Source organism: Notamacropus eugenii, chromosome 1, assembly GCF_028372415.1.
Source record: "Notamacropus eugenii isolate mMacEug1 chromosome 1, mMacEug1.pri_v2, whole genome shotgun sequence".
Taxonomy (NCBI): Eukaryota; Metazoa; Chordata; class Mammalia; order Diprotodontia; family Macropodidae; genus Notamacropus; species Notamacropus eugenii.
The window spans coordinates 630130947-630151151 of NC_092872.1; positions in this window are offsets into that span (position 1 = coordinate 630130947).

Below are 20205 nucleotides of genomic sequence, written 5' to 3' on the forward strand. Positions count from 1 at the left end.
AGCACAGTCCCAGTACAGACAATGCCAGCACAGCTGCAGATCCAGCAAACCAGGAATGGGCATTGGGAGCCATTGAAACAGCAGCTGCAGTAGTTGCTTCAGGAGCCCTCAGCCCACCAATGGTAAGGAGGTTGAACAACTGGTCAGAAGGAGGTTACAAGGGTCTCTTTGCGAGCACTGGGGGCAGAACTCTGTTGCCTTGCCCATACTTGGACCTAGGTGGCAGTCCTGGATGGCAGTCCCAAGACAAGAAGGAGTACTAGCACACCAGAAGTTGCAGCTACAATGGACCAAGGACTTTCCTCACAGTTCCAGGGGAGAAAAGACTGCTTGCAGTCACTCACAGACCACAGCACAGGCCAGAAGAGGAGTAAACATCACTACTGAGGTACTAAAAACTTACAGGTCCTTAGAAGTATCTCTGAAAACAGTTGTGTAAAACCCCTGAAGCTTGGGACAATGAGCCCTCCACCCTGGAAGCCCTATCTTAACAAAGAGTTAAAACTCAAGTAATAGGCTGGGAAAATGAGCAAACAGAAAAGAATTCTGACCATAGAAAGTTACTATGGTGACAAGGAAGATCAAAACATACACTTAGAAGAAGATAGCAAAGTCCTACATCCAAAGAGTCCAAGAAAAATATGAATTGGTCTCAGAGCATGGAGGAGTTCAAAGAGGATTTTGAACAAGGAAAAGAGGTAGCCCAAAAGAGATTTTTTTAAAAGGAAAAAGACCTCTCTATACAAAAATATTTATAGCAGCTCTTTTCTGGTGGCAAAGAATTGCAAATTGAGGCAATGCACATCAATTGGGGGATGGCTGAACAAATTGTGGTAGGCGATAGTGATGGAATACTGTTGTGCTATAAGAAATGATGAGCAGGATGATCTCAGAAAAACCTGGAAAGATTTATATGAGCTGATGTGAAGTGAAATGTACTGTATATAAAGTTACAGTAATATTGTGCAATGATCAACTGTGAATAAGTTGACTATTCTCGGCAATCCAAGACAACTTTGAAGGATTTAAGATGAAAATTGCTATCCATCCCCAGAGAGAGAACTGTTAGTATCTGAATATGGATTAAAGCAAACTTCTTTTATTCTTCTTGAGATTTGTTTGTGTTTGTGTGTGAGTACGTTTGTGTTTTAGTCTGTTTTCTTTTACAACATGACTACTATGGAAATGTTTTGCACTACTACCCATGTGTAATCTAGATTGAATTGCTTGCCTTCTCCAGGTGGGGGCAGGGGAGGGAGAGGATTTGGGACTCAAAGTTTTAAGAACAAATGCTAAAGGCACAGCCAAGATGGTGGAGTAGATAGACACACATACGCTAGCTCCGAACCCACCACCATAAAATATCTGTAAAAAAAGAACTTCCAACAAATTCTGGAGCAGCAGAAGCCACAGAACAATGGAGCAGGTGAGATTTCTATTCCAGAGAGCCTGAAAACCTCTCACAAAAGGTCCTCACGCTGCGGACCCGGAGCCCAGCCCTGCCTTGGCCACGTGGCGCCAAGAGGAGCGGATCCAAGCAGGCTTCAGGGATGGGATCTCCAGCGGCTGCGTGGGTCCCTTCACCCACAGGTGACAAGGGTCAGTGAGAGAGTCTCTTTGGTGGGTTGAGAGGGGAGTGGGTTGCCCCCATAACTCAAGGCCCCTCGGGAGGCAGCAGTAGAGGTGGCAGCAGACCAGGGCTCCCCAAGCAGGCAGGAGCCAGGATCCATTGTTGAAGGTCTCTGCATAAACCCCCTGAGGGAACTGAGCCCCATGAGGCGGCCCTGCCCCCACCTGAGCACCTGAACTTAATCTCACACTAAATAGCAGCCCCGCCCCTGCCCAAAGCCCTGAGGCTGAGAAGCAGCATTTGAATCTCAGATCCCAATTGCTGGCTGGGCGGATCTGGAGGCAAAGTGGGTGTGAAGAGAATATTCAGAAGTCAAGTCACTGGCTGGGAAAATGCCCAGAAAAGGGAAAAAAAAATAAGACTATAGAAGGCTACTTTCTTGGTGAACAGGTATTTCCTCCCTTCCTTTCTGATGAGGAAGAACAATGCTTACCATCAGGGAAAGACACAGAAGTCAAGGCTTCTGTATCCCAGCCCACTCAATGGGCTCAGGCCATGGAAGAGCTCAAAAAGGATTTTGAAAATCAAGTTAGAGAGGTGGAGGAAAAGCTGGGAAGAGAAATGAGAGACATGCAGTCAAAGCATGAAAAACAATTAAACACCCTGCTAAAGGAGACCCAAAATAATTCTGAAGAAAATAACACCTTGAAAAATAGGCTAACTCAATTGGCAAAAGAGGTTCAAAAAGCCAATGAGGAGAAGAATGCTTTCAAAAGCAGAATTAGCCAAATGGAAAAGGAGATTCAAAAGCTCACTGAAGAAAATAGTTCTTTCAAAAGAACAAATGCTAAAAATTGTTTTTGCATATAACTGGGGAAAAATAAAATACTAAATAAGAAAAAGGTGCATAACAAAAATTATTTAAGAGATACAATAAAAGGTCATTTGTTAAAAAAAAGAAATGATGGATATGAAGCTTATAGAGAGGCATGATAAGGAAGGGGAGGGAAGAGAATAAGCACATATATAGCACCTACTGTATGCCAGACACCATACTGAGCACTTTACAAATATTTTCTCATTGATTTTCACAATAATTCTGTAAGGTAGTTCCTATTGTTATCTCCATTTTACAGTGGAGGAAACTGAAGGAAACAGAGGTTAATTAAATGACTTGTCTAGTATCACATGGCTACTAAGTGTTAGATGCCAGATTTGAATTTGTATTTTTTTGATTCCAAGCTAAGCAGTTTATCCACTGGGCCACCTAACTGTCTAAGAGATACTACATATAATAAGAGAGATTTGCTACAAATTGATGCAAAGTGGAATAACAGTGATTGAACTGTACTTTATCACAAATACCTTCCTCTGAAAGTGTTAATGTTGACTTTGAAAAATAATCTTCTCACTTTAGAAACAGGAGTAGAAGACAAAGAAATGATGAAAAACTATGGGAAGTTCTTTAGAAAATTACTTTTATTATGTCTTCAGAAAGATCTTTCTAAAAGGTCCTCAGCGGCAGGACTTTTAAAATGCAAATTCTTCCAGACAGTCAAGGATAGAAATATCTAATTAAAAAGCTTATGAGGAAACCAAATGCATATAGCACAGAGAGCCAAAAAGGTTAGAAAGGTTCCTGGCTCCAGGGGTCATCTTTACAAGATGGTGGAGTGTAGCCATGACAAAATGGATGAAAAGAGAGAAGGAAAAACAGCATTCTCTCAGGAAAAGTCATGCAGAGTGAAAGAAGAAAATCTAGAGATTCCAGCGTATGCCAGGAGTATACCTGAGAAGATGGATTCACATCCTACACAGAACTCTCAGGGTCAGCATAATATTAAAAAGAATTTATAGGAATTTCTTATGTTGTGATTCTTATTTCAAGATTTACAGAGAACCAAGAAAACAATATACAGAATGACTTCAACACTATACATGAGAGGAAGAAAACACCAAAAACTTAACACCATAAAATGATGATGACCAAACTTGGTCCCAAATAAAAGATGAGAAAGTGTTCCTTCTTACCTTCTTTGGGATGGTGAGAACTATGGGTATTTATCATTGTCTATGCTGTCAGACTTCACTGAAATGTTAGTTAGTTTTGCTGAGCTTTTTTTTTCTCTCTTTTTTATTATTAGATACAGGGAATAGCTATTTCACCTCTATGCAGATAATTCTCAAATCTATGTATCCTGTCTTTAACTTCTCTCCCATCCTCTAACTGCCTACTGGACATATCAACCTGGATATCTTCTGGAAATCTCAAACTCAACATATTCAAAATAGAATTCATCATCTTTCTCTCAAAACTTTCCCTTTTTCCAACTGTTTATTGTTTTTGAGTACCACTATCCTTCTAGTCACCCAGGTTCACATCATCAGTGTCATCCTCAACTCCTCACTCTCAATCGATCCACAGATTCTGTCACCAGTTCTTATAATTGCTACCTTCGCAATATCTATCTGCCACTGTAGTCTAGGCCCTCATCACCTCACAACTAAATTATTGTGATAAACCGCTGGTTGATCTTTCTTCATCCCTCCCTGTCCCAGTTCATTCTCCATTCAGCTACCAAAAATGATCTTCATAAAAGAAAAATCTGACTGAATCTTTCTTTCATCTTTCCCACAAACTCCAGTAGTTCCCTATTACCTCCAGGGTCAAATATAAAATCCTCTAATTGGCTTTTAAAGCCCTTCACAAGTTGACTCCTTTCTCTTTCCAGGCCTCTATTTTCCAGTCTTCTGATACTTTACTTCCCTCCACACACCTGAGATCTCATGACCCTGTCCTTCTTGTTGTTCCTTGCATAAGACATCCCACCTCTCTACTCTATGTATTTTCACTGACTTTCCTCCATGTATGGAATACTCTCCATCCTCAACCTCATTTCGTGGCTTCCCTGACTTCCTTCAAGACTCAGATCAAATCCTACTTCATGTGAGAGGCCTTTCTCAGTCTTCAATGACCATCCCCGTTTATAGTTCAAAGGCAGATTTCATGTTGTTTTGACTACCTGTGCTTGTGAAGCTTGTATGGAAGCCAGGTGTGGAAAATGATAATTGTGGCTCTGGAAGGATAGCATAGATGAATCTGTAATAGTGAACAGATCAACCACTCCTGTAGCTATGTCAGCAAAGGAACCAAGCCACAGAGGGTACAGTAAATATTTTAGGAAATACCATGAATACACTAGTCCAATTCCTCATGTAGGGACCATAAATCCATAAATATTTCTTATGGAGGACATTCCACTGAGAAGGTAAGCTCCTTGAATACATGGATTCTCTGGTTTTTCATTTTTATACCCCAACTTTGAGCTCAAGGTTTTGTATATGGGAGGTACTTAATAAACATTCGTTTCATTTGTTAAATTGAGGCTCCTGAAATTTGCCTCTTGAATAAGATTTGATGTTTTTGAATTTTTCTTTTTTTCCCAAAAATTTTCCCAGTGTGCCACAACAGAGGCTACAAAGTACAGTGGAAGGAACACTGATTCTATAGTCAAAGGATCTGGATTCAAATTCTACCTCTGAAACATTATCTACATAACTTTGGGCAGATTACTTCTCTGGGCCTCCATATTCTCATCTGTAAAATGAGGTGGTTAGGACAGATGACCTCTGAGGTCTCTTCCAACTTTAGCTCTATGATCATATGAATTTATGAATCAGGGTACTTGCAAGTAGAGGGATTGTGCAAGCCTACAGAGCTCCCGCTGGAAAGTTTATTCCCAGGATTCTGAGTAGGCTTAAGCTGAAGAAAGGCAGTGTAATATAGTGGGGAAAATAATGGATTTTGAGTCAGAGTAGCTGGTTTCAAATATTGGCTCTGCTACTTATTGCCTGTGTGACCTGGGACAAGTGAATTGAACCCTGTGGTTCTGTTTTCTCATCTATACATGAGAAGGTTGATTTAGATTACTTCAAAGGCTCTTTTCAGCTCTAAATCTATGATCCTTTGACCTGTGTAATCAGGGAGCTGAGCTGGATAATGTTCAAGATCTCTTCCAGCTATAAATGTATATACTCCTATGAAGTATACTGGGCCACAGACTTATGACATGAGGATTGTAAGTCCTACAGGAATATAGAAAAAAAATCCTGGAGAAAGGGAGGTTTCATTTGTGCTTTGAAGAAAGATAGAGTTTACATCAGCAGTAAACAAGGCATTGGGGTGAAGGTGGGGGGAAGGTATCAGAGAAGGAGAACAGAAGAAATGAATATTCACTATCGATTATTTGTTGGTATTTTATTGATTTGTTTTAACTTTGGGTGAAGTATGTCAAAGTTATAAGGGAAAAGAAAACCTCAACAGCCAGAGTATTTTGTGTAGATCATTCACACTTCAGGGTAGACAGAAATGTCCCTTCCTCCCTCCATCTCAGGATGCCTGAGACCAATGGCATGTTGCCACTGGATTCAGGGTTTTGCAAGTTGTCATGGCAACATTCTTCTTGTTTTTCCTTGCCAGCCTCTCACAAGAATGAAATGCCACAACACTTGGATCACTCCCTTTTTCATCATCGTGTCTCTGGAACATAATGTCCTTGGGGACAGATTTAGCACTTCTTGGTACCATACATTCTTTTATTAGTAACCCCTACTGTGCATCTATCTGCTTTTACCAGAATTGTTTATTCAAAAATATCTTTACACTTTTTTCCCACTTTAATGAAACCTTGACTTTAAAGGAATTGATTTTATTTTTCCTGTGGTTTTAAATGTATCATACACCTCACTAAAAGAAAAGGTCTTTATGCATTCATTATCTGTGTCAGAATGGTTCCAACACTGTAGTGGATCTCATTGGTCTATAAAAATGCATACAAGTTGGAAAGAATATAATTAGATCTTCAAGTGCTGGCATTCTGTGTTGGTCAGCAGAATGGCAGGATATAGGATATCCATTCATCAGGTGGCAGGAGGAAACTTACTGTTAAATGAGCCTCCCATTGTCTCCCCTGCTAGCTTCCAAGTAAAAGAAGAGATAGGGCTAGAATCACAGAACCTCTAAGTTAACATTAATAACTATAATAATAGTTGTCATTACTATTATAGCTTACATTTCTATAATGTTTTAAGAGTTGCTAAGAGTTGCACAACTACCAGATTGGCTAATATGCAGAAAAGGAAAATAACAAATGTTGGAGGGGATGCAGGAAAATTGAGACACTAATACATTGTTGGTGGAATTGTGAACTGATTCACCCATTCTGGGGAGCAATTTGGAACTACACCCAAAGGACTATAAAATCACACCATATCCTTTGATCTAGTAAAACAACCACTAGGTCTGTATCCCAAAAGAGACTTAAAACAAAGAAAAAGGACCTATATGAATAAAATATTTATATAAGCTCTTTTCTAGTGACAAAGAACTGGAAATTGAGGGGATGCCCATCAACTGGGGAATGGCTGAACAAATTGTGATGTACTGTTGGGATGGAATACTGTTGTGCTATAAGAAATGATGAACAGGATGCTCTCAGAAAAAACCTGAAAAGACCTGCATGAACTGATGCAAAGTGAAATGAGTAGAATCAGGATAACATTGTACACAGTAATCGCAACATTGTAAGATGATGATTGTGAATGACTTAGCTGTTTTCAGTAATATAATGATCCAAGACAACTCTGAAGGACTTATGATAAAAATGTTATTCATCTCCAGAGAAAGAACTGATGGAGTCTAAGTATGGATGGAAGAATACTTTTTCAACTTTATTTTTCTTGGGGTGGGGGAGTTGTCTGTGTTTTCTTATACAACATGACTAATATGGAAATATGTTTTGCATGACTGCACATGCATAATTTATACCAAATTCATTGCCTTCTCAATTAGGGTGTGGGGAAGGAGGGAGAGAATTTTGCAATGAAAATTTTAAAAACAAATGATAAAAATTATTTTTATGTGTAATTGGGGGAAAATAATATACTAAATATTTTTTTTAATTATTGAGAGTTGAAAGGGAACTGAGGGATTATGTAAATCTAATCCGCACCTGAAGAGAAATACCTTCTATAACATGCTGCCAGATGATCACCCAACTTCCACTAGAAAACTGCTAGTGAAAGGAATTTCACTTCTGGAGAACGCTAATTTTTTGAGTTTTTTTCCTTATGTAGTCAGGTAGCCAAAAAGTGGTTGGCCACATTTGTATATCATGCCTCCATCTGTCTCTTTATTCATTCTCTTATTTACTTTCAGCAACCTTCACTCTAGAGTCACCCAGAGCTATTTTTAAAATTTTCTTTCTTATTAATGAAGTTGCCATCTCTTTGCCCCCACCTTAATTCATCATGAACTAGAAAAAATTTCCTTTGGTTATATTATTCCTCTGTAAATAAATATTAAAATTATTAAATACATGATTAATAGAATTATAAGAAGCATAAAGACATAGGTAGTATTTATAATATTCTGACTGAATAAAAGATCACAGTGACATCAAACCCTTCCTATAATGTCAGTTAATTTCTCTTGGGGAAACAGTCCTATACCATTCAGGTTCTCTCAGGATAGAAAGCTCTTCTCAAAAAGCTTCTCCAAGAATGATCTCTTCCTCTACTTTTGTTTCTTCTTCAGCTTCATATCAACCATGACAGAAAACAATTCCTTCAGCATCTCCCACACTCTCACTTTTAAAAGTCTTTCTCCACAGTTTATTTCATAGAACCTCATAGATCAAAAATAAGAAAGCACATAATCTCTGAGACTCCATAGGGAGTCTCACATCATAGCAAGCACATCATAGCAAGACATATTTCAATCATCACTTCAAAACTGGCAGCATGATTTTCTTTGTGCAACATTACATTTGATTCTTAAAGATACAGGAAGAGTAGATAGATAGATAGATAGATAGATAGATAGATAGATAGATAGATAGATAGATAGATAGATAGACAGACAGACAGACACAGACAGACAGACAGATAGAGAGATAGATTAGATAGATTGGATGGATGGATGGATGGATGGGTGGATGGATAGATGGATAGATGGATGGATGTAGATGTAGATGTAGATAGATATAGATGCAGATACAGAGATATAGATATAGATAGAAATAGATATGAGAGAATTTGTAACAGGGGTTACACTTACATTAAGCCAAAATTTGCCTCTCTGTTATTAGCCCTACCCTCTGGAGCCAAAAAAACACCAAGTCTAATCACTTTTCCATGGGACCGCCATTCAAATACTTAAGGACAACTATAATGTCTCCTCTAAATCTTCTCTTATGCAGGATAAATGCCTAGGTCAAATTGGATGGCTTAAACATATAGAGGGAAGCAAGGTTCTTTCTCATCATCTCTTCACTTATCTTTGATTTCAATTCCCTTCAGTGCATTGTATTTTATCCATCCCAGTCCTAAGCTACTCAGAGGCAGCCAAGTGGTGCACAGGGTTAAGAGTGATGGACTTGGATTCAGGAAGAACTAAGTTCAAGTTCTTTCTCAGACATCTACTAGCTGTACGACCTGGTCAAGTCAGAGCTTCTAACAGCCTGTTTTCTCATCTGCAAAATGAGGACAATAGCATCTGCTTCACAGGGCTGTCTGAGGATCAAATGAAATTAACATACGTATGGTGCTTTGCAAACCTTAAATAGCTGTATCATGCTAGTTATTACTATTTTCATTCTCCTTGGTCACAAAAACAGAAACAAGGAGCAGCTGGGTGATGCAGTAGATAGAGCACTGGCCCTGGAGACAAGAGGACCTGAGTTCAGATTTGGCCTTAGATGCTTACTACTAGCTGTGAAACCCTGAGCAAGTCACTTAACCCAAAGTGCCAGAGAGAGAGAGACAGAAAGACAGAGAGAGCAAGACAGAGAGAGAGAATAATAATCAAATTATTCCACCTTCTCACCAGCCTCCATTATCACTATCTTATTCATTCCAAGCAGTATCAGGGTAGTCACTAAGAAGCCCCAACCTGCAAGTTATGGGAACTTTAGATCTCCTTGGATTGTGTTTCTGAGCCCATGTGTCGGGGCAATTCCAGAAAAATGAAGAGGCCTGGGTTTTTTAAATAGGGATGGACAGGACCTCCCTTAAGCCTATTTGATTGATTTCACACCTCTGATGTCACACACAAGAAAGAATCAATCATTAAAGTTATATAGGAAATGGACATTTCTATCAGAGTCCAGAAAAGAAAGGAGATGCCAGGCAAGGAAACTATCTCAGGGAAGGAAGAGAAAAATCATTAATATAGTTCCTACTATGTACCAGGGACTATACAATGCATTTTTACTAATGATATCTCATTTGACCCTCACAACAACCCTGCAAGGTAGCTGATATTATCCCCAAATACTGTTATTATAGTTGAAGAAATCAAGGCAAACAGAGGTCAAGTGACTTTCCTAGGGACAGCTCGTGTCAAGGACCAGATTTGAACTCAAGTCTTTCTGACTCCTGGCCCAGCGATCTATCCACTGTACCATCAATTGCCTCTGGCAAACAAAAATAGGTCAGGCCAGAAAATGAGGCAGGAATTCCATATTATGAAGGAGAGAACTGCTATGGAGAAGAAGGAAGCAACAGAGGTACCTAGAAGTCACCTATCCTGGAAGCTCACTAGGTATCATTCTTATGGTCCAGGGTTTAAGTACTACATCCATTTGCCAATTCTGGGACCTAGGGAACCTCTTGTGCTAGAAGTCGGATTGATAAAGCAAGAGTGAGTCATTCTGTCAGAAGAGCAACTCAATGCAAGTGATCAGGGTGAAAAGGAAATCCCAAAACTGGAGATTAAATTTGGCAGAAAATCTTTTCACTGGCCTGGCAGACAATAGATCACTCAAGGCATGAGGTATTAGAAAGAATGAAGATGGCAGTGACTGGGGTGATGCTCAGGTTTCAACAATGGGGTGAGTGGCACAGTAGGAGAGCACAGAGAACATGGGGTTGAGCATCAGAACACCTGGATATCAGGCCAAGATTTGTTTCTTACTATCTATATAGCCTTGGATAGGTCAGTTAATACTGATTTTCTTTTCCCATGAGTGAGTTCTTCCTGGGACCTCCATTTTGTGGAGGTACCAAGGCTAGTCAACTTTCCTTTCCCTTCTGACTCTGTTTCCAACTTTTTAGACTTCACCACTATGTCCCCAGGTGGTTACCTACTCTCCCCAGAACTCTTCAGCTCCCTTCTGTGTGCTGTCTTCTGCTTCCAAAAGGGCAGGGATTATAGTTGTGCATACATTAGTACCTGTAGCAAACACAGTGCTTGGTCCATAGTAAACAATAAATATGTATTGCTTTGTCTTGCCTTACCAGTGTTTCCTCTGGTGCCATTTACAAAGAACAACATCCAGGAATGAGCACAATTCCCTACTTGCTAACAAACTGGTTGGACAGGAGGAAGTAACATGAAAAGAATACCAAGGATGAATGACCATAGGATGTCTTCCCAATTTTCCTCTACTTCTCTTACTTGACTTTCAAAATCCTTTTTGAGCTCTTCCATGGTCTGAGAACAAATAATATTTTTCTCAGAGGCTTCAGATGTAGGAACTTTGATTTTGTTGCCTTCTTCTGATTGTATGTTTTGATCTTCCTTGTTCCCAAAGTAAGATGCTATAGTGTGATTTTTTGCCCACTGTTTGCTCATTTTTCCAGTCAATTCTTGACTTTTTAACTCTTTGTTCAGGCAGGGCTCTGCTTCCAGGGTGGAGGGTGTACTGTCCCAAGCTTTAGGGGTTTTGTGCAGCTGTTTTCAGAGATATTTCTAGGGACCTGTAAATTTTCAGTTCTTCCAAGGTGATATGATTAAAGGAGAGGTGTTTACTCCTCTCCTGGCCTGTGCTCTGGTCTGTGAGGGACCACAAGCACTCTTTTCTCCCCTGAAACTGAGGAGGATTCCTTCTCCACCACAACCACAAGCTCTAGCACACCAGCACTCCTTCTTACCTCAGGACTGCCACCCAGGACCGCAACCCAGACTGAAGCACAGGCAAAGCAAGAGAATTCTGCCTCAGTACCAGCAAAGAGATTCCTACAATTCCCCTCTGATCAGCTGCTCAATCCTCCCACCAACTGTGGGCCAAGAGTACCAGAAGCAGCCTTGGCTACTACTACTGCTGCTGCTGCCACAGCCACCCTGGAACTGGGACTGAACCAGGATCCTCTCTCACCTAGATCTGACAGACCTTTCCTACTAACCTCTTTGGTGTTTGTAAATTGAAAAGTCTGGAAATCACCACAGTTGCTAGTGATTCAGTCCCCTGAAGCCTGCCCCAGGTTTGTTAGGGCACAGTTTATGCCAATGTGGCCTACTCTGGACTGCACTCCTCTCTCAGACTGGTGCAACAGACCTTTCTTGTCCACCTTCGAGGTTGTCTTGGGCTAGAAATTTGTTTCACTTCATCATTTTGTGGGTTCTGCTGCTCTAGAATTTGCTTAGAGTCATTTTTTACAGGTATTTGGAGAGGTTTGGGGGAGAACTCAAGTGAGTCCCTGCTTTTACTCTGCCATGACTCCATGCCCCCCCCCATAGTGTGGCTCAGGGAAAAGATATCCACCTAATTGGAGAAGAGGCAAGGGGTCAGGGGAGGTTCGATAATGATGAGTTTTTGAAAGTCAGTTTGGATAGGGAGATTATGATATAATGGACTTTCCTAACTGAAATATATGCAACTCCCTCTTTAAACCTTCCCTAAAATCTAGGATTTTTCCTGTGCTTAGGATTAAACACACATACATATGCATAACAAACACAAAAAATTAGAGGTCTTAATATAAGGTAACAAATTTTACTTCACAGTTCTCACTAAGAGTCATAAATAAAATGTGGCACTAGAAAGGTATATTGTATTCAAAAGCAACAGGAGAGGAAAAAGAGTAGATTTGCCTTTTATATGAGTAAGATACATGTAAAGAAAATTTGGGGAATGGAGGAAGAAAGATGGATGGTATTAAGGTGAAGTTCAATGAAGGAAGAAACAGAAGTGATATTGTCATTGGATTATATTACAAGAACACCTGGTCACTAAGAGAGAATAGATGAGGAAATAGAGTTGAGAAATAGATCAAGAAGCCTAGAAGTCATATTGACTCCATTTTAGAGCAGGATCATGCCAAGGGGCATAATATAGCAGTGATGAGACTTCAAAAACCTGGAAATATTCATGTTATCTCATTGCCAAAAGAGGGGGCAGAAAATAATATCTTGATTTACTATAACGAGAATTTTTTCCTTCAAAAGCACAATGAGCAAATGAAGTAAAATATTGTTCTGGACTTGATTCTCACCAACAAGGAAGAACTGGTTGCTAAAATGGATAGGATGAGAATCTTGACGGGCAGTTACTACTCCATCTTTGAATTTACAATGGAGAAAGAAGAAAGGCCAAGCATAATTTGAAAGTGTGTCTTAGAATTTTGGAAAACAGGTTTCAAAGGCTTCAGAGAGAAGATCATATATGATAAAAGAGAACAGAACAGAACAGAACAGAATTCAAGTTTGGAAATAGGAACCTTTGGATTTCTCAATCCAATCAAAAAGCTTAACTTATTCCCCCAAAATGCTGTTTCTGTAAAACCACCACCACAAATAGCAAGCAAACCTATTTATTCAAGAAAAACATCAAACAGAAATCACAGAAACTCTACATATTATAATATACCAAAGAATGCACAAAAGTAAAAGAATTCTTCAACTGGGAGCAATATAAGCTTTCAGCTCATGCTCAGAGAAACAGGATGATCTCACCCAGGGGAGGTCACCTCTTAACTGTCTCCTTAATTGCAAGTCTTGGGTGTCAAGGAACCTGCTTGATAAGAGCTGCTTCCCATTCATGTTTGAAGCTACCCATTCAAAACAGTCTTTCTTGAATGCCAACCTGGACCTCCTCTCTCCATAAATATCTCCAAAGCTTTCCTCTGGCACCTCTCCAACAAACTAAAGCAAGTCTTCATGCAGGTATACAGTCATGCTCAGCATTCTCTTTCACACTCAAGTCACATCTCCCTCTGAGTACACAGAACACAGCAGCAGATCCTCTCTGCACAAAACTACACCAGGCTTGGGAGACGCACGGTTACATATCTAGAACTACTCTGCTTTTGTGTGAAATGGTTAGGGAGTATTTTATAAACATGTGCAATGGAAAGCCTGCTTCTTCCTACTCATTGGTACTCACCAAAGCTCCACTGGGCAACTGACCATAACTGCTCCTTTTCCACCCATGAAACATGATTGCCCTACCTTTTTTTGTTGGAACACCCATACAAAGGGTCTTTTTCTATTTTCCAAGGCATTCTTGAGTTATCCATCATCTCTCATTGCAGAGTTAAACATTGTTATGGAAAGTCAGGCTATGGGGTGTAGTGCAAAGATTCCTGAATGAGGAATCAGGAACTCTAGGTTCTTGTACAGAATCTATCACTAATAGTTTGTGCAAATCTGAGGCAGGTCACAGTCTCTTTTTGAACTGTAGTCTCTACTCATTTAAAACAATGAGGTTGAACTACATGATCTGGAAAGTTGCTCTCTGTTTTAAAATGCTGTGTTTTTGAGAATTTCTTTTTCCTAAAGAAAACACTGAAGGGATTGAAAAGGATTTTCTGGGTTATTCTTTTAAAGTGAATTTGATTAAAATCATTAATTATATAGACTTAATTAAAATGATCTTTATTACATAATACAAACAGGATAATAAAGAAATGCAAGGCTTTATAATCCAAATTAAGCCAGGCTTTTATATTTATCCTAACCTGAATATCAATTCTCCTATAATTTTCTGCTAAAAAATATCATGGAATCATGAATTGCCAGACATGGGAGGTGCGTCAGCGCTTAGCCAACGTGAAGAGTCACAAACCAGGAATTTCTTTGTTCCTTCTGACCTTCCATCTTTGATATTCCTCCTCCTTATCTAGAAACTTCTCTACCCTCTGTCTTCTCCCATCAAGATAACTATTTCCTTCCTTAAAATTTGGGAGTTCTGGAAGAAGTTAAGGGCTTGAATGTACATATAAGAACTTGTAGAAGATAACAGGGCATGTCAGGACTGTCATTTTTCATTGATATATGCTCCAGGCAAGTTTTATGGCCGGCATTATACTAAATCAATCAGCTAACAGGGCTTGCCTAGATGCCCAAGATATTTGGTCAATTCTCCATGGAAGAAGAAACTAGCATTCTGATGTCTTCAACATCCATCTTTTTGTGTTAGTTTAGAGTTTTTAGTTTGATGGCAAAGGAATTATAAAAAGAAAAAATGTCCAGTAAATTGACAATCCCACAAGGTGACTACACTTTCATTTCGAGGTGTCTACAGATTTATCATGGATCCCGAGTCCAAGGCTCACTTTTGAATTTCAAGTCTTCAGTTTTATCAGTTTAGTCAAGGATTATCAGATTCTAAGGGGCAGACCCCACTATGTCAGGGTGTTGAGACCTTTAATTGTGGGCATTTCCTAGTCCCTGATCCCAACACAGCTTCAGGATCATAGGATTTAGAACTGGGGGGGACTTTAGGTTTCATCTCATCCAACAATCTCACTTTACAGATCAGCAGACTGAGGTACAGGAAAATGGAATAACTTGTCCTCTTCCCTGACCCCCACCTCCAACCTGCACTTAAAATGAAAGCATTAAAATGCAAATACCATTGTAATTGCATCTCCAATGCTTAGAATAATATAAATACTAGATGCATAGCAGGCACTTAATAAATGTTCATTGATTGATTATTGCTGCTTAGGACATGTTTTACCAGATCTAATTCAACAAATAAATTCAATTCAACAAACATTTAATAAAGACCTACTGTGTACAGAGTCCTGTGGTAGGGATTGCTAAGCTAAGTGCCTCCTTTCTTGGAATTCACAGTTCAGTGTAGGGACACATAGAGAAAATTAAAATACTTAAGAATGCATTTATATATATATATGTATATATACATACATATATGTATATATATATACACATATACATATATATGTATATGTATATGTATATATATATGTGTGTGTGTGTAGTATGTATGTGTGTATTTCTTACAGACCTAATATGGGAAAAGCAAATCAGGCTGTGCCTTTTTTTTTTGTTTGGTTGGTTTGGTTTATGCCCAATTCATTTTCAGGAATATTTCTGTTTAAAGCCAAGCCTAGTCTAACTATTTGTACTATCAGGAGTTATCATCTTGGGCCCAGCTTATAGTTTCTTAAATGTTTTAAAATAAGCAATTAGAATCTTATTTGGACTAAGTCAGATTTAATTCATCTTAACTCCCTTGGACTTATTTTAATTCTGCAAACTCAGTAGGTATCAATAATTACTATTCCAATTTAAGATTGCCATTGCAATTTACAATTCAATTGAACTAAATAAACATGAGTTAGGAGTAATCAAAAGATAAAATAAGAATATTTCTTTCCCTAGATTATAAAATATTCATAAATGCATGTGTGTATGTATGTGTATATAGATATAGATTTAGATAGATTATATATATATTTATGTATATGTATCTGATGTTGGGTCATTTCAGCCACATCTGCCTCTTTGTGACCTCATTTTGGGATTTTCTTGGGAAAGATACTGGAATAGTTTGACATTTCCTCCTCATGAGAGATGAGAAAAATGAGGCAAGCAGGATTAAGCAACTTGTCCAGGGTCACATATCTAGTAAGTATCTGAGGCCAGATTTGAACTCAAGAAAATGAGTCTTCCTGACTCCAGGCCCAGCACTCTAGCCACTGTGCCACCTAGCTGCCCTTCAAAACTATAAAATACCCAAACTATCAGAAACACAAAGAAATACAAAGAATTAAGATGAGGGCTTAGAATAAAGCCTATTATGTTTCAGCTGAATCCAAAGAAAGTCGAGGTGGTGATCACATTTTCACAACAGAAGAGAGTAAAAATAGATAGGGAAACTGTATTATGCTTGAAGGTACTATAGATCATTAAATAATATTAATAATTAACAGATATAAACTGGATTTCATAGCATCTAACTATCTCAAGGAAAAGCTAATTGAATCATAGGGAGAAGTAAACAATAAAAAGTAATCACTGAGGCATTCTATCAGAAATAGTTGATAGTCCAGTGAATATAAAAGACCTAAGCTCAAATCCATACCAGCTGTATGATACTTGGCAAGTAATATAAGCTCTATTCGACTTTGTTTATTCAACTATAAGGTGGAGATAATAATAGCACCTAACTCACAGGGTTAGTTTGAAGATCAAATGAGATAATCTTTGTTTTTTTTAAAGTGCTTAGCAAAATGCCTAGAACAAAGTAGGTACTATGTAAATACTCATCCCCTTCTCATCTCTTTCAACCCAGACAAATCTATTAAAAAGATAAAAAAGAAAGAAGTTAAAAACCTGAAAAGAATTTTATAAGAGTTAGACATCTGGTGACTACAAAATTGAAATTGTAAAGATATACGTATATCTCCATTTTGCACAGTACTTTTAAAAAATTTTGATCATGTAGTAGGACACAAAAATCATAAATAAATGCAGGAAAACAGAGATACTAAACACATCCTTTCTTGGCCACAATGCAATGAAATTAAAAATAATAGAGATAATTTAAGGAAAAGATTCAAACTTAAATAAAAACTGAGTAAGAATGGGTGAGTCAAAGAGCAAATCATAGAAACAATGGGCAAATTTTATCAAAGAAAATGAGATAAAACACCAGACTATGTGGGATGCAGCCAAAGCAGACCTGAGGGAAATTTTTTCTTTCAAAACACTTTCAGTGGTACAAGAAAGATTTATGAATCAAAGCATATAATTAAAAAAGAACACTTAGAAAAGCAACAAACCAAAAGATCCCCCCAAATCATAAAACTAAACATTCAGAAATGGTTGTTCACCTTTTGTTCTTGAAGAGGACCAGTGACATCATGAGGGTGATGTCTTGACTGTGCGTGAATTGGATTTAAATGAGGCAATGTTGTCATTCTCATTCTCTCCTTCAGTCATCAGAGTCCAGTGGCAAGATAAGAGTTAAGATAACTGACAATGGCCCAGATTCAGATAATAAAAGTATTTTTAGATTGAAAACAAAAAACACTTATCAGTAAAAGTCAGTTTTTTATAAAATCTAGACAAATCATTAGCTAACCTGATCAAAAAAGAAGAGGAAAACATATATCAAAAATGAAAAAGGAGAAATCACAACAAAGGAAAAGGAAGTTGTTAAAAACTACTCTGTCCAACATATACCAATAAATCTAATAACTTTAAAGAAATAGATTAATACTTAGAAAATTAACCCCCAAAAATAATAAATTGAATACTATAACTCTGAAAGGGGGGAAATAGGAACAGATGGATTTACTATTAATTAGTTCTATTGAACTTTCAAAAATAAATAACTCCACTATTACATAAATTATTTGCAAAAACAGAGAAAGAAGGCACATTACTAAATTTTTTTCATGAGGCAAATACAGTTTTGCTACATAGACAAAGGAATGCAAAAACAGATAATAGATTAAGATATTTCTAATAACTATTGATATAAAAACATTGAATGAAATGTTTGCAAAGAAGCTGCTGTCACCTATTCAAAAGATTATTCACTACGGCCAAGTAGAGTTTATACCAACAATACACAGTTTGTTTAACATTAAGCAAACTATAAACATAAAGGTTATATTGATAAAAAGGACAAGAAAAACTACACAATTCTATCAATAGATACAGAAAAGGCTTTGGATAAACATCATATATGGTTTTTTAAAAGGATTAAAATACATGGAAATAATTGGACTTCTTCATAAAATGATAGTGTCTATCTAAAATCAGCTGCCAGTGATTTCCTCACTGACATCCCCTTGTATCTCTCATGTTTATACCAATGCATACACGTTGTTTACCCTCAATAAATTGTAGCATCCTAGACAGTAGAGCCTATTTCACATTTCTTTGTATTCCCAACACTGGCATCTTGTAGGCACCTAATCAAAACTTGCTCATTAATTAACATGGTATGTTGCATGTATTTAATACCAAATAAATATTTGTTGAATAAGTGCTAAATATAAAGGCTTAAACTTGAATTCAAGATATTAATTTCAAAAATATTAAATAGAGAAAGCATGGACAGACAGCAGTTTGGAAAAATTACTTGGTTTTTTAAAGGACTGCAAATTCAATATGGATTAACAGTATGTTATAATAGCCCCACAAAATCTAATACAATTGAGAATCAATTGAAGAAACTGCTACTCTTTAACATGGAAAAGAGATTTAATGGGATGTCAAAGCTATTTTCAAGTGTCTGAAGGGTCATCTTGTAGAAGACAGATCAGACTTGTCCTACTCATCCACAAAGCACAGAAACAGCAGTAACAGGTAGGAACTGTAGAGGCACATTTTGGCTTGTTTGGTGTGAGGAAAAACTTCTTGATAGGTAGAACTGTTCCAAAGCAGTCTATTTGGGTCCCTCTTGTCTAGAGGTCTTCAAGCAAAAGCTGGGGGGAAATAACAGTTTTGTTGGATATTTTGTAGAAGAGATTCTTGTTCTATTAGGAGTTGGCCTATACAGCTTCTAAGGTTTCTTTCAACTCTGACATTCTGCAATTTTATGGATCAATAAGAAATTAACACGAAATGATAATAGTAATCAAGGAAACAAATGTCAGTGGGCAGCTAGGTGGCACAATGGATAGAGTGTCTACCCTGCAGTCAGGAAGATCTGAGTTGAGATCTGGCCTCAGATACTTATTAGCTGTGTGACCCTGGGTAAGCCACTTCACTACCTTTGCCTCATATTCCTCACCTGCAAAACTGGCCAGTAAAGGAAATGGCAAACCATTCTAGTATGTTTGCAAGAAAACACCAAAGGGGATCATGAGGAGTCAGACACAACTGAAAATGATTGAAAACAACAAATCAAATATCACTGGGAATTGGTCACCAGAATCTCAGAGGAGTCACAAGTGCAGATGACTCAAAGGGCAAAGGAAAGACACATGACAATCATAAATATTGATTCATTGTAGAATATTTCCAATAATGGCATTTGCTTGAGGGGTGGAAAAGCAGAATCAAAAAGAAATGTGACCAGAGAAGAAAGTGAGTCAATCACCACGCAACAATGAGAAATAATAGATGGACAGCCCAAATGTCCTACCAGTACTCACAGAAAATTAAAAGGATGAAAAAACAGCCTTCAGTGTGTTGGGTGGTAACTGTATGGAAAATTTACATAAAGACACATGCAAGAATTGTCACCATGCTAATGGAATCACAGAGTATTGGAGTGTTACAATGAAAATGTACTCAAGGTCAGTTTTACTGCTTTGAAAATGAACCAGATAATTATTGTGAATTAACATTTTAGTGATCTATTTGCCTTTAGGATATGGGGACTTAATTCCCAGACTGTTCAGAAAACTCAGAACCCAAGTAGCACCGAACAGCATCCCGTAAAACCCCATGGACAAACAGAGGTCTCTCTGTCTTTTCCTGCGTTTATCATAGTCTATTTAAGCTTATTGTGGCTATCTCTCCCTACTGCTACTACTACTACTAGCTAGCCTCTATGTAGTGCTCTAATGTTTGCAAACTACTTCACAAATACTGTCTCATTTTATCCTCACCATCACCCTAAGAGATAGGTGCTACTATTATACTC